This window comes from Calypte anna, chromosome 5A, assembly GCF_003957555.1.
Source record: "Calypte anna isolate BGI_N300 chromosome 5A, bCalAnn1_v1.p, whole genome shotgun sequence".
Classification (NCBI taxonomy): Eukaryota; Metazoa; Chordata; class Aves; order Apodiformes; family Trochilidae; genus Calypte; species Calypte anna.
Window position 1 is genome coordinate 5,751,757 of NC_044251.1, and position 15,008 is coordinate 5,766,764.

A 15,008-nucleotide genomic window follows, 5' to 3' on the forward strand; every position below is an offset into this window, starting at 1 on the left:
TGTTTTTGCAATTAGTCGTGTAGGATTCCATATGGCAGCTTTCCACCTTCCATGGCCTCCTACCAGACGACAGGATCCATCAGTGAAAAGAGCATATTTTTTCTCATTCTCTGGTAGCTGGTCATATGGTGGGGCTTCTTCAGCCCGTTTTACCACTTTTTCTGGTGGCATTCCAAAGTGTTTGCCTTCTGGCCAATGTGTTATTACTTCTACAATTCCTGGACGATCGAGTCTTCCTATCCTAGCTCTCTGTGAGAGTAAAGCAATCCATTTACTCCAGGTAGCATCAGTAGCATGATGGGAAGATTACCTATGTACATAAAACCCAGTACGGGTAATCGTGGCACTAGGAGGAGCTGTGCTTCAGTACCAATCACTTCTGAAGCAGCTCTAACTCCTTTTTATGCGGCCAGTATCTCTTTTTCAGTGGCTGTGTAGTTGGCTTCGGGGCCTTTGTAGTTTTGACCCCAAAATCCTAGAGGTTGGCCTCAAGTCTCTCCTGGAGCTTTCTGCCAGAGGCTCCATGTAGGACCATCACCTCCATCTCCGGTGTAAAGCACATTTTTAAATCTGGCCCTGTTCGAATTGGTCCGTGGGCCATTGCCTGCACAATCTCCTTTTTAATACTCTCAAAAGCAGCGTGTTGCTCTGAGCCCCATTTAAAGTCTTTCTTCTTCCGAGTAACCTCATAGAGAGGTTTCACAATCTGATTATAAAGAGGAATATGCATCCTCTAGAAACCAGCAGTTCCTAAGAAGGACTGAGTTTCCTTTTTGGTAGTTGGTGGGGCCATAGCTGTTATTTTGTTAATCATGTCCATTGGGATGTGGCGATGTCCATCCTGCCACTTTACTCCCAGAAACTGTATCTCTTGTGCAGGTCCCTTGACCTTGCTCCTTTTAAGAGCAAAACCAGCCTCTAGAAGGATTTCAATTATCTTCTTACCTTTCTCGTAGACTTCCTTTGCTGTGTCACCCCACACAATGATGTCATCGATGTACTGTAGATGTTCTGGAGCTCCACCCTTTTCCAAGGTATCATGGATCAGTCCATGGCAGATGGTAGGACTGTGTTTCCACCCCTGGGGTAGTTGATTCCAGGGGTACTGGACACCTCTCCAGGTGAAAGCAAACTGTGCCCTGCATAATGCATTAGCAATGTCAATAGTAGCATACCACCTGACTTTGACTCCAGCTCATAATGAAGTTCTAGTATGTCCGGCACAGCAGCACTTAGTGGTGGAGTAACCTCATTCAGGGCATGATAGTCCACTGTCAGCCTCCACTCTCCATTAGGCTTTGCACACTGGCCACACAGGACTGTTGAAGGGTGAGTGAGTCTTGCTGATCACTCCTTGGCTCTCTAGTTGCCGGATCAGCTTGTGAATGGGTATCACAGCATCTCTGTTGACACGATATTGTCTTTGATGCACTATTGAAGTAGCAGTTGCCGCTAGTTTAGAGTCCTCAGCAACCCCACTACAAAGGATTTATCTGGAAGGCCAAACGAAGCATACAGCCATTCTGCATTCTCAGTCTTAATAGCTGCAGTACCAAAGGACCACTGGTACCCTTTTGGGTCCTCAAAATCACCTCCCTTGAGGTAGTCTGTGCCAAGGATGCACGGAGCATCTGGACCAGTCACTATCGGGTGTTTATGCCACTTTATTCCAGTGAGGCTCACATTAGCCTTCACAATAGTCAGTTCTTTAGATCCCCCCATCACTCCAGAAATAGTGACGGAGTCTGTCCCTTTCTGATTCGATGGCATTAGGGTGCACTGTGCACTAGAGTCCACCAAGGCTTTATGTAGTGGAATGAGGCAACCAGGTGCCATTAATTGCCAGGGAGTGAGCATGAGCTTGTGTCAAGCCCACCTGTGCCTAATTAGGGTGGGCCCCCACTGTGCATGAGCAGGACCAGGGGGCCAATAAAAGGTGAGTCCTGAAGCACAGGCTCAGCTCAATCTTGAGCATGCCTGCAGAGAGGTCCGTTGCTCTTGGAGCACTGTATTACCTTCATTGCGCCACTAGCGCTCATCACCCTCAGGGTGAGGCTCTGAGGAGTCTCGAACCCAGGTCCTCGGCATTGCGGTACCGTGTCTTAGCTGGCTGTGCCACTCAAGCAAAGTGTACAGCATGATTGGTTTAATCTCCAACCCTGTGAAATTTCCAAAGGAAAAGGTCTGATTCCCACTCAGCGAAGCTGTTCTTCCACTGGAGTTGGAATTCAAACTATTCAGGCAAATTGGTCAAAATTTGAACTGGACTCGAGCCAATTAGCTTGGGCCCCACGTTGGGTGCCAATAAATCTGTCACGGTTTAACACTGGCCTGGCAATTAAACCGAATAACGGACGCTTTCTATTAATCTCTCTCTCCTCCTTGATAAAGAAAGGAGAGAATAAGGGAGAGAGACTTATGGGTTGGAAACTAACCTACACAGCTTTAATGAAACAGTAATGATAAATAAGAAAAAATACTAAATATATACAAATATACAGGAAAATGGATACCACATTCCTCTGCCCTCTCACGTCACCACCGAGGCTGCTGGGCAGCCCTGGGAAAGTCCAGGCTGGATTCCTGGAGTTGGCAGCAGTCAGGAGCTGGAGGCAGGAACACACAGATATGGGCTGGGATGGATCAGGAGCACAGGCAGACGAACAGACGGAATCCTTCCAGGATGCCGGGTGAAGGAAGGGAAGCAGGAAAGACAGGAAGGGCAGGCAGCCAGAAGCTGGAAGCAGGAAATCTGGCTTGACCCTTGTGATCCCTCAAATTATACTGAGTATGACGGATATGGGATGGAATACTCTGTTTGGTCAATTCTGGCATCTATCTTGTCCGTTCCTCCCCAAAGGAGGGCTGCAGGTGGGACCTCTTTATTCCTTCTGGAGGGTAAAATGTTCCTCAGAGCTGAGCAGTTCCCTTGACTCTGCACACCAGTCTTTAGCAGTAACTATAAACATCAAGTGTTGTCAGTCCTAGAAGCACACACTGTCTGAGAAACTTGCTGTTAATTTCAGTAAGTGCACTTACAAGAGACTGAGCTGAAAGCAAAAGTACAAGACAGAAAATCACCTTTATCCTGGCCCAAACCAGGACATCCCACCCTGAATCTGTGTGTTCCTGCCTCCAGTTCCCGACTGCTGCTGACTCCAGGATTCCAGCCTGGACTTTCCCAGGGCTGCACTGCAGCCTCGGTGGTGATGTGAAAGTTATTGGGGGGGAAGGGAGGAAGGAACGTGGGATCCATTTGCCTGTATATTTGTGTATATTTAGTAATGTTTCCTATTTATCATTATTGTTTCACTAAAGCTGTGTAGTTTAGTTTCCAACCCATAAGTCTCTCTCCCTTATTCTCTCTCCTTTCTTTATCAGGGAGGGGGATTAATAGAGGATTAATTTGATTTAATTGCTGGGCAATTAAATTGCAATTAAGTTAAACCGTGACAAAAGAAAACTCAAGCAAAGCAGAAGAGATTTTCCTTGACACTCTTGTCACTTGCTTCTTGTGTAGAGTTGGAGTTTTTCCTTACCTGGATGTAACACACCATGAATAAGCATTGACATCTCTGAATATTTAACTTCAAAAAGCTCAGCAAGAAGAGATTATAGTCTATTTCTAATTTGGGAATACTCACATATTGTCCACCAGTTACATCAGAGATTTAATCTATGTGTCTGTCTTCTTTCCAGGTTAACATCCATGAGGCTGCTATTCTTGGAGGCAGGAATTTATAGCTGAGGTGTTTACAAGAGAAATAATTTTTTTTCATTTTGGGGCATCAAAATGGTTTAGGAGCTGCTGAATGGTACACAGATTGTGTAGCATTTAAAAGTCAGAAGTGAGCCATGGGTCTTTCCATGCAGCACCACAGCTCTGCAGCACTTAGGACATTGCCCTTACTTTTGTAACAATGGCCAAAGTAGGAAAATTAATTATTTTTTGTATCTTTCTCATTTATCAGAGACCTGATTGTTACAAGTGAGCACCAGCTCTCAGTAAACCCTCCCTTAAATGCCCAGCATGTGGCTTTGGGCTGCTGCCAATGGGCTGAAGAAAGAGAACAGTGCTTCAGCTTTGGGGATGTTCCAGTGGAGCATTCACTGTCTATAGAAAAATGGAACTCGATGCTGCCAGTTCCCAGTGGAAGGTATGTTTGGAAGGCCCTTATTGGATGATATGGGAGTTTTTTTCATCTTGCAAGAGAAGTTTGTAGTTGGCAATTCACATGGGATCATTCTTCTCTCAGAATAGAATGTTGCTCTGAATAACTCCGTGGTCCCTTTTCTTGCAATATATGCAGGTGCAATGTAGAAAAATCTTTATGGTGTGTCTGTCTAGCCATATCTGGCTGCAATTTTATGGTTAATATTCATATTCCTGTTTGTAGGATGAGGTAGGTAAATGTTAACACTATACAGCCGTCTGGAAATTGAAAAAAATATTGATGAAACAAGATGTGCTGGAGTGTGTGTTGGTGACCAGTTTTCAAGGCTTTAAATAAGAAAGGTCAGGTACCCTAGAGATTCCTGCTGAATAAGCTTTTATACACTAGTTTGCATGCTGGCAATCTGCAGGTAGGCAAAACAGTCAGACCAGGAGACAGAGTTCAATTAATAAAGGTGCTGACAACAGCTAATACAGTATTGAAGAAGAAAAAAAATGTTCAAACTAAAAAAGTGATACAGACTGAGTGCTCTTTTCTACTAGCAGAAATGCACAGGTGAAGGAGAATATAAAGTGGTCAGTTTGCAACATGGAGAAACTGGGAAACAAGAGAAAAAATTCTCCTTCAGTGAGGGTGGCTAGAATTCAGATGAGGTGCCCAAAGAGGCTGTGGAATCATGGTCTCTGAGTATTTTTGGCTGAAAAAAAGCCAAAGAGCAACTTTGGAAGCTAGTCCTGCTTTGAACAGACATTTGAATGAGATGATCTCGAGGGCCCTTTCCAATTTCTTGAGATTCCATGAAATGGCATGTTAAGGTTCCCTGTCCCCAGCATGAAGTGCACTTGCCTGAAATAGCAAGGTTGGTTCATGAGGTGTTAAACATGTTTGTTTGTCCTTGTAATTGTTATACACCACTCGTGCATTATATTCTCAGTCAGAAGAACAGGTAGAGTAACCTTTGATTTCCTTCAGCATATGTATGAATACCTCAAGGGGGCATCTGGTGTCTCTTCCTGTCTTCTGGAATGTGCATGTGCCTTGGACATCACCTTCCATAGAAACTGAAGGAGAAATTATCCAGGTAGCAAATGACACAGTGCCAGTCAGTTCTCTGGAGAGAGGTGTTTAGGGAAGATTCCTCTCTTAGAAGAAAAAAGTACATATTGGAACTGAGATATTTATTGGGAAGAGAAACAGATTCCAGTCTGAGAGGAATTAGTAGAGGTTGGAAAAGATGCTACCCTTGGGCCTAGCAGGCAAAGCACTTGGGGATCTAAGGGCTATGTTTTCAGATGGTTTTAATGAGTGAAGCCTGTGAGCACTGTAGGTGTAAGTCAAGGTACAGATAAGTGGTGGTAGAGGTTTGTTGATTAATGAGAAGAACTGTGGAGGCACCAGTTCTTGTTGTTCAGTTGTTCTGTTTGCTGTTCCCCATGGAGGGTTTACAAATCCAGGAGAAGGAGCTAGGAGGTGGCAGTGAGTGAACCCCCCCCAACCCACCTCCCATCCAAAGCTGGCAATGGTGCTGTGGACACATTTGCTACAGGCTAAAACCCAACACTTGCTTTGAAGTGATGGGAGGTTTCTGACAGCTCCATGGAAACCCTGGTAGGGTGCAATTTCATTCTGCTTGTACTAGAACAGCACAAAAAGGTGATGCCTGAGAAGATTGGATGTGACTGACTGCTGACTGACACTTTGTTTTGTGTACCAGCTTCTTCTGCCCTTCTCCTCAGACCTGATGTTAAAGTCCAAGTCTCTCTATAAATTATTCCCTTTACCTCATAAATATGTCAGGAGAAAGGGCAAAATAGTATCTTGCAGAAGAATCTATGTACTTGTTTTGTCAGGAGCACATCAGAAGCATCCCTATAGAAAAGAGAAAGTTATTTTATTTGTTATTTTATTTGTGGCAGGTTTTTTTACCTTTCAAATAAAAAATCAGATGTGAAAACAACACAGTTCTTTGTTTACAAACTGCTAGAGAGTCTTGAGGTAAGAAAGGTATTAAAAGAAATATTTTTCTCCCACTGGGGAAAACATTAGCACTTAATCACATAGCTCTGTTTTATCCTCTTACAGAAAAGCTGGAAAACTCTTCTTGAAAGAGCTGTTAAGCAAAAAATTTGGGCTCTTTATAGGGATTAGTAGGCTGAGATTCATGCCTTGGCTGTGCCTGATTTCATGTTCTCACAAGCAGGTTGTTGATTATTGATTGGTACATGGGTGATTGTGGGGGGCTCAGAAGATAGTCTGGATTTTTATTCCACATTAGACCTATAAGTTTAGAAATCTTAGGGTTTTTTTCATGACATGAAAGCATTCATTTATCACCCATTACCTTACACATCAGATAATGCTAATTTAGTCTCCTGGTAATATAGTTTTGCATTTGGGGAAGAACAACCCGATGTCCCAGTATAGGTTGGGGGCTGACCTGCTGGAGAGCAGTGTAGGTTAAAGAGACCTGGGGGTCCTGGTAGACAAGAGGATGACCATGAGCCAGCAATGTGCCCTTGTGGCCAAGAAGGCCAATGGCATCCTGGGGTGCATTAGAAAGGGTGTGGTTAGTAGGTCAAGAGAGGTTCTCCTCCCCCTCTATTCTGCATTGGTGAGGCCGCACCTGGAGTATTGTGTCCAGTTCTGGGCCCCTCAGTTCAAGAAGGACAGGGAAGTGCTTGAAAGAGTCCAGCGCAGAGCTACTAAGATGATTAAGGGAGTGGAACATCTCCCTTATGAGGAAAGGCTGAGGGAGCTGGGTCTCTTTAGTTTGGAGAAAAGGAGACTGAGGGGTGACCTCATCAATGTTTTCAAATATGTAAGGGGTGAGTGTCAGGGAGATGGAGTTAGGCTTTTCTCAGTGGTGACCAGTGATAGGACAAGGGGTAATAGGTGTAAATTGGAGCATAGGAGGTTCAAGTTGAATATTCGAGGGAATTTTTTTACTGTAAGGGTGACAGAGCCCTGGAACAGGCTGCCCAGGGGGGTCGTGGAGTCTCCTTCACTGGAGACATTCAAAACCCACCTGGACACGTTCCTATGCGAGGTACTCTAGATGGCCCTGCTCTGGCAGGGGGGGTTGGACTAGATGATCTTTCGAGGTCCCTTCCAACCCCAAGGATTCTATGATTCTATGATTAGGATATATGGCTTATGCTGTGCCCTGTCTATGTTTCCTTTGATTAATCTGGAACATTATGCCCAGAAAAGATGGCAGGAAGACCAGAAATACAGTTCTATGTGGAGACAATCAGGAATGCTTTTCTCTCTGTGAGATTTTTCTTCTTGTATTTTAGGTTTTCATTAAGGATGTGAGAAAACTGAAAGCATGTTTCAGGATGGTTTCAGTGTTTTCTTAGATGAAAGTAATGGTATAAGGTCATCTACCCCCAAACAGACTCTTCAAACAGAAAAAAAAAAAAAAAAAAAAAAAAAAGAGAGAGAAAAAAGAAAAGAAAAGCTCAAGTTTCTGAGTTTTCAATCAAGTTTCTTATTTATTGTTTCATTAACCACGTAAAAATGTTTCATTGACACAAGAGGTGCTTAGATAAGCTCAGACCTGGTGACACTGTTTGCTTGGCTGGCAATTCTGTACTACCCTGAGCTCTGATTTCCTTCAGGCACAGCAGAAGCAGCAGGAACACCTTCTGTCTCCCTACATTGTCAGGGAAGGGCCACAGACCAAACCACCAAGCTCTTCTAATGTTTGTCCCTTGAGGCCTGACCTCCTGCTGTTTATTCTTCCTTTGTCCCTTGTTTTATTCTCCTACTTTAGCCTGTTTCACTCTGTTAGGTGTTTCTGAATTCTGAATTCTTTCTTCATGTTTCTCATAAAAAGAATTCCAGCTTTATTTTGAGCCTTCATTATTGGCAAATTTTGTAAAGCTGGTTCTGTATCTCTTACAGTACAGATTATTGTGATGAAGTAGGTTGAAAGCTGTTACCAGGTTTCAGACTTGAGTCCAATTTCAAACTACACCATAAACACTGGTACAGACTGAGGTCTTTGTGAGCCCCCTGTCTGCTCTTCTAACCTGAGTCCATTCTGGGAGCAGACTGGACCAGAGAAGGAAGAGCCTGGTGCATTATTGTAACAGGAAGCAGATTATATATTCAAATGATTTGAAGATGCTATTTGCTTCAGGGCAGAGGGGCTCTTCAGTTCTTGTAGAGATGGATTTTATCTACATATAAAATATGTGTGTGCCTGGAGCTGGGATTTAAGAATGCCAATGTTGCCATGGCAGGGATTCCTGCAGGGAAATAGAATCCCTTCTTACCTTTATCATTAACTCTGTGTCTGGCTGGGAACCCTCATTCTGCTGTGCCAAATCCTGGAGAAAATACATCGTGCACTGGGAAATCCAGTCAGTCTAAATGCAGGATGCCTTGCTTTACTTTGGCATACAAGGATTAGGGAGATGAAGCCAGTGGTTTGGGAGGTTGGTAGTGAAACTGATGGTTTGTCCCCAGTCAGATGTGTTGAGGAAACCTTTTAGCAATGCATGGCTCCTGTGGACTCTCCCAGACACAGATCTGAGCTGAAAGCAACTGCCCTGTTAGCTCAGAGCTCACAAAACTGCTTGCACCTTGACACATCCCTGTTCTTCCCTTGCACGTGCATTTTGGGTCATCAGCATTTCAAGGTTTGATTCCATGTCTTCACTCCTGAAGTGTCTTGGGAGTGAACACAGATGGACACAAACATAGTTGAGGTGTAAGGAAGGAATTGGGGTGTTAATAGCAGAGGGGTTCCCATACCAAGCTTTTTCTAGGTATTCCCAAGTGGTGTGTAAGCAGTCACAGCAACTGGAGTCTGCAATGTTCCAAGGGAACAGTGTGACTGCTTTGACATGCAGATGTTTTATTTAATTTGACCAGATGGAGCAACCCCATTTAGATTCAGAATATGGCCAGCCATAACACATTGTTTTTTCAAGCAATTCTACCATATATACACAAGCTTTACACTTGGGAAGATGGGGAGGAAAAATTTTATCATCCATATACAAAACCATATAATCATCTGTAATCATTCCCCTTCCCAGCCGTAAAATGTATGCAATTTTCCAGTGTTTGCTGTCATATTCAAATGCTGGCTAAGTGTCTGTTTTGCTTTTCAGTGTGGATGATTCTCTTGGCAGCAACGGGACAGCCTGTGGCCTTTATTAGAAAACCTCCTTTAAACTATGGGTTTCATCTGTCCTCCAAGACTGCCTCCAATCCCTACTCCATGGACAGCACTTCCATGGGCAATGACAGTGACATTGAAGGGAGCAGCCTGGTGAGTCACAGGTAAGGAATTTAGGGAGGAAAAACATAGATTTGAATATAATAAAGGACTCAGCTGCTCAAAGCATGGTCATTGTGCTGGTATACCTGGGGGACCTGTGCAGTGTTCTCCCAATCCAGGGAAAAAACTGCTGTAGTAAAGTAAAATTTACAGGTGACAAGAGGGCAGCATAATCTCAGTAGTCAATGACAAAATTTGAGGGGTTAGGTCATTAATTTTCCTCACCTGCTTCCTGGGCTCTAAGCTCCTATGTATATACATGAAACTGTTATGTAGGTAGGTAAAAATCCTGTTGCATCCCTTTTCAAACTAACCTATTGAGTTTAAATTCAGCTGCACTTGGATAGTGTTGAAAAAAATTGCTCACCTGGAATGTAATACTCAACAAAAAGATAGCAGCATTTTATCTAACTAGTCAATGAAAAAGGCAATTTTGTGGAATATTGACTTAGCAATTGACTTATGAAAGGAAAATTGACTTATTGGCTTAGTCTATGCAACTAAAAGTCATGTTTGTTGTATTTTCCCTTGCTTTCTCCTCTTGTGACAAAGATATTCTTAACCCTGCCTCAAAATATGCATTTCTTACTGTGCAATAATTTTTTTGGATGTAGGAGTGAGTGAATACATTCTCTGTGAAGAGCTTATTTAATGTATTATTCTCTTCCTGTTTGAGGGGTACATAAGAAATCTGTATTCAGTTTTCATCTGCCTGTGTCCCTGTCTCTGTGTCTCTGTTTCAAAGAAGTTCGCTCATCTTTACCATCCTGTACCTTTTGAATGTGCAGTACTTGATCTGGAGAAAAAGAACTGTGCTGGGAGAGGTGATTCATCCCATCACTCATCATATTATATAACACAGAGCTATTGGTGACAACTACTGAGAACATTTCTAGCAGCAATATTTCCACTTGAGAATTAAAATAATTTCCTTAGAAATGTCTGTAAAAACAAAAATGGAGGCATCTTCGTATACTTGAAAGGCAAGCAAGCTATGAAAGCAAGGCAAAAATCTATCCATTGTCAATTGTAATTTTTGTGATATCACTGCAGAATTAAACCATAGATACTTGTAGGTGCACTTTTTTGTGAAGAAAGTGGAGGAGTAGTTGTACCAGTTGCTTGTATCTACCATCTGAATTTAATGTTTTGTATCTATGCAAACTGTGCTAATAGATATTTACTTGCTGATTTTGCAGGTGTCTTTTCAGAGGACATTTTGGCAAACATCAGACTTTTGAAGACATGCTGAAGTCATTGGATTTGGTCGCATATTCCTGTTCATATGACATTTGTTCTATTCAAGTTTACTTTCACCAGTCAGTAGAGTTGCCTCTGAGCCTCCCTGAGATAAATGTAATAAATTAAAAAGAAATCAAAACAAACACATAAACACACAAAAAAAACCCAAAACAAACAAACAAACAAACCCAAACAAACAAACCCAAAAAACCCAAACAAAAAACAAACAAACAAACAAACAAAAAAACCAAAAAAAAAAACCCCTCAAGAAACCCAAACCTAACCAAAAAAGAAAAAAGATAAATTGTTCACTGCCCTTCCTACTCCCATGTAGTGCCAGGGATGTGCCACTGGCCACACGGTGTCACTGTGTCTTAAGGCAGTAAAGCATCTCTCGGGAAAGCCCTCAGTAATCCTAAATTCCCAAATTCTCCCAGCCAGGTGCTGTTATCTAAGGAGCTGCTACAGCAAAATTAGCAGCTTGGCTGGAGGAATGTTTTGGGAAGATACTTTATCCAGAGCACCCGCTTCTTAGTGTCCTGTACCTTTTTGGAATACATCAGAAATGTTTTTAGCCCTTTAGTTTCTTCTCCAGATGCCTTCATTTGGGAGCACGCTCAGATGGAAAGCTTTATCTTAAATTGTTGCAAATCAAAGATTCCAAAATTCAGTGATGCTGGACTCATCCTAAACTTTAGTTATTGCCCTCCATCTCTTTTCCTGTCTTTGTACATCTGGGTGTGCTTTGGCTCTGTGGAGCAGAGGAAACTTGGGGCTTTATGGAGCTCAGAGCAAAATAAACTGCAACTCCTGGGAGCAACAAAAATCCTTGCTCGTCCTGAAGAATGCTGTGCACAACACACCTGCTCAGGAGAGCTGTGCCAAAAGCTGCTGTGGTTCAGGAGCTTCATAACATGCAGCTATAGCAACAGAGAAACAGTTGTGTAAAGGCACAGAATGTGCCTCTGCAAATCTGGTTTCAGGCTGGGGGCACATCGAAAGGCTGCAGGATCTCATGCAGTGTTGTGGTGCCCTCTTTCTTCTGTAAAATAATGACTGAGCCTTGAGCAGCAGGCATCATGCTAACATCCTAAGAGACTGAGTAGGGTAGATTAAGATTTTATAGATAAGATAAATGTCTGGCAATGATTTGCCAGCCTCTTGGAGTGTAAGATGCTTTGTTTCTGTTGTTAGAACATTAGGAAGTGGCAACACTTTTTTTAAGCCAGCTGTCCTGCTTTGTCTTGAGATCACCCTCTGTTTTAAGATGCCTATTTCTTAGTGCCTAAGCCTCAGATGCTCCTGTTTTAAGATGCCTATTTCTTACTGATAGCTTTGCCACTGATTCTGTTTGGACCAGGAGTTCACTTGTAGCAGACCTGTTTTGATGGCCACCTCTTCAATCTAAGTGCATGGTGAAGTTATATTTAGAGTTATTAGGTTTACAAAGCTTGGCTCGGAATATTCTGAGGCTTCAGTAAAAATTTGGGGTCAATGGGGTGATTTGATGAAATGGTTGTGTGAATCTGGCCTGGCATGTGACATGATTTCTGGGTTGACAGGAAGCTGGACATGAGCCAGCAGTGTGCCCAGGTGGCCAAGAAGGCCAATGGCATCCTGGCCTGGATCAGGAACCAGTGCGGCCAGCAGGTCCAGGGAAGGGATTCTGTCCCTGTACTCAGCCCTGGTGTGGCCACAGCTTGAGTCCTGTGTCCAGTTCTGGGCCCCTCACTTTAGGAAAGATATCGAGGTCCTGGAGCGGGTCCAAAGGAGGGCAACTAGGCTGGTGAAGAGACTCAAGCACAGATCCTATGAGGAGAGGCTGAGGGATCTGGGGGTGTTCAGGCTGGAGAAGAGGAGGCTCAGGGGAGACCTCATCACTCTCTACAACTCCCTGAAAGGAGGTTGGAGCCAGGGGGGGTTGGGCTCTTTTCCCGGGCAACTCTCAGCAAGACAAGAGGGCAGGGTCTCAAGTTGTGCCAGGGGAGGTTTAGGTTGGATATTAGAAAGAATTTCTTTACGGAGAGGGTGATCAGGCATCGGAATGGGCTGGCCAGGGAAGTAGTGGATTCTCCATCCCTGGAGATATTTAAAAAGAGACTGGATGTGGCACTCAGTGCCATGGGCTGGGAACCGCAGCGGGAGTGGATCAAGAGTTGGACTTGATCTCTGAGGTCCCTTCCAACCCAGCCAATTCTATGATTCTATGAGGCTTAAGCGTTAAATAAAACCTGGACTGTCAGATCTCACAGACTGGAGCAGAGCAGAGATGCCTGGAGTATGTGACTCCCCTGAAGAGACAGCAAGAGCAGAGAGGGTGGGTTCAGAAGACCAGAACACACTTATAAGTAGAAAATTAACTTCTGTTTCCTCTTGTTACTTGCAGTGTAACACAAACTTAGAAGTATTTGCTGTCATATATATTTAGGAACAGTTGAATAGGATTTTAGCCCATTATTCCTGCCTTTTCCTCCTCCCCATTTCTTCTGTAATTAACTGGAAGAATTCTCTACTGCTGGTGGTGGCCTTAGCATGCGGATTTTTGCAGAAGGTGGAATTCTATGGTTCACCTTAGGGGAAGAAGATCCTGAAGCAGAAAGTGGTGTGGAACAGTGACGCAGAACAGCAGAGTCAGAGCAGGGGGTACAGGCAAATTTGGGAGTAAATCAGGCACATTGCCAAAACAATTTGTCCTTGTTCTGCAAATCTGGGAAATTGCAGACCTCATTATCTAAGACACAATATCTCTCTTGTTAGTGTGCAAGGGAGTTCTGTCACAACTGTAATTATCCTAATGGCACTGCTGCCATGAGAGTTTATAAACTATAAACAGGAAAGGCTGAAACCCACTGACACAGATGAGATGCAAATGAAGGGCCAGGGCCTCTAAGAACGTGAAGAAGAAATGTAAACTGGCTGAGGAAATCATTCATAGTTGGTCTCCAGGAACTGCTTGCAGAATGTTTGCTCAGGGAAGAAAGGTGTGAAGAAGGAGCAGGGTGTGTTTGTTTCCCTTGTGGTTTTGTGAAGCCCAGGCCCTGGAATCAGCCTCCTTCTGAGAAAGCTTTTGTGTGTTGTCATGTGCAATGTATCTTCTGGGAAGCTCCCTTAGCCCCTGTTTGTTGGAAGAGGTACCAAGAGTGTTTAGTTTCTCCCCCTATTAGACTACAGAGTCTTCTTGAAATAATAAAAGTAGCTAGTCTCTTCATGTGAACCTTTTTATGCTATAAAGCACATAGACATCACTGCCTGTAGGTATTGGTCAGCTACAGACTCCTAATATATGTTTGAGATGTAATAAAAAAAGATGGATGCATGGAAGAAAAGGAGATTCTTAAAGCTAAGGCCAGCTATGGTTAATTAGTCTGATGTATACAATGCATTAATTTTTCTCAGTAATTCCTGAATTGTGATCCTAGTGTCTGACTGAACTACACTTAAGAGACAGTAATTCCCTCTGTGTTTAAATTTAACTATCATGTGGGAGGGAAATGTGGTGTGGAGGCTGAGAAAAGTCGGGGGTCACAATGTCAAAGGAAGATGTAGGCAGGAAAAGAGATGGTTTAGCTGTAATAAGAGTTTCAAGGATCAGAAATAGAATTTATTGTTGCATTGTGAAAAGCCAACAGAGAAGTGAACCCCCTTTTGCTAAGTGACAAATGTTTCCATATAAGTTGTAGACCTTGCTTAGAAAAAAACCCCATGCAATCAAAGAAGACTACATGAACACCAACACAAACGAAAAAAACAGAAATAAAGGGACATGAGCTTAAACAATAATTAAGCCTATGAGTAAAAGTATGAGTATGTTTGGTTTTTGTGGGGAGCAGGGAGGGGAGACTGGGCTGATGTTTCATGCATATTCCTTTGGCTGTTGTTTGGATGTGCTGCAATTCATCAAACATGTGTGCAGCTGAGGTGACACTTTAACTGTGAATTACGCCCTTAATGTCAGACCATTCCTGAGAAGAACATGTGCAAATGTATGAGAAAATCAAAGCCTTCATCTTCCTAAAATGCATGAGATTATCTACTAAATGGGTTGAAGAAAAGCTGATACTAACCACAAAACCCGCCACTGAATTACCAGTATCTGCAGGTCAGGAAGATAACTCTGAATCTTTTCAGCACATCTTTTTCCAAAAGCAAACAGTCAACTTTGACCTTTCAGAATTTTCCCATTTAGGAAAGCACTGAACAGCTTTACAGTATCTTTACTTCTTGGTTTTGCAATAGATAGTGTAATATATTCTGTTGAAGTCATTAATATAGACTAGTACACTGAATGAAAATTAAGC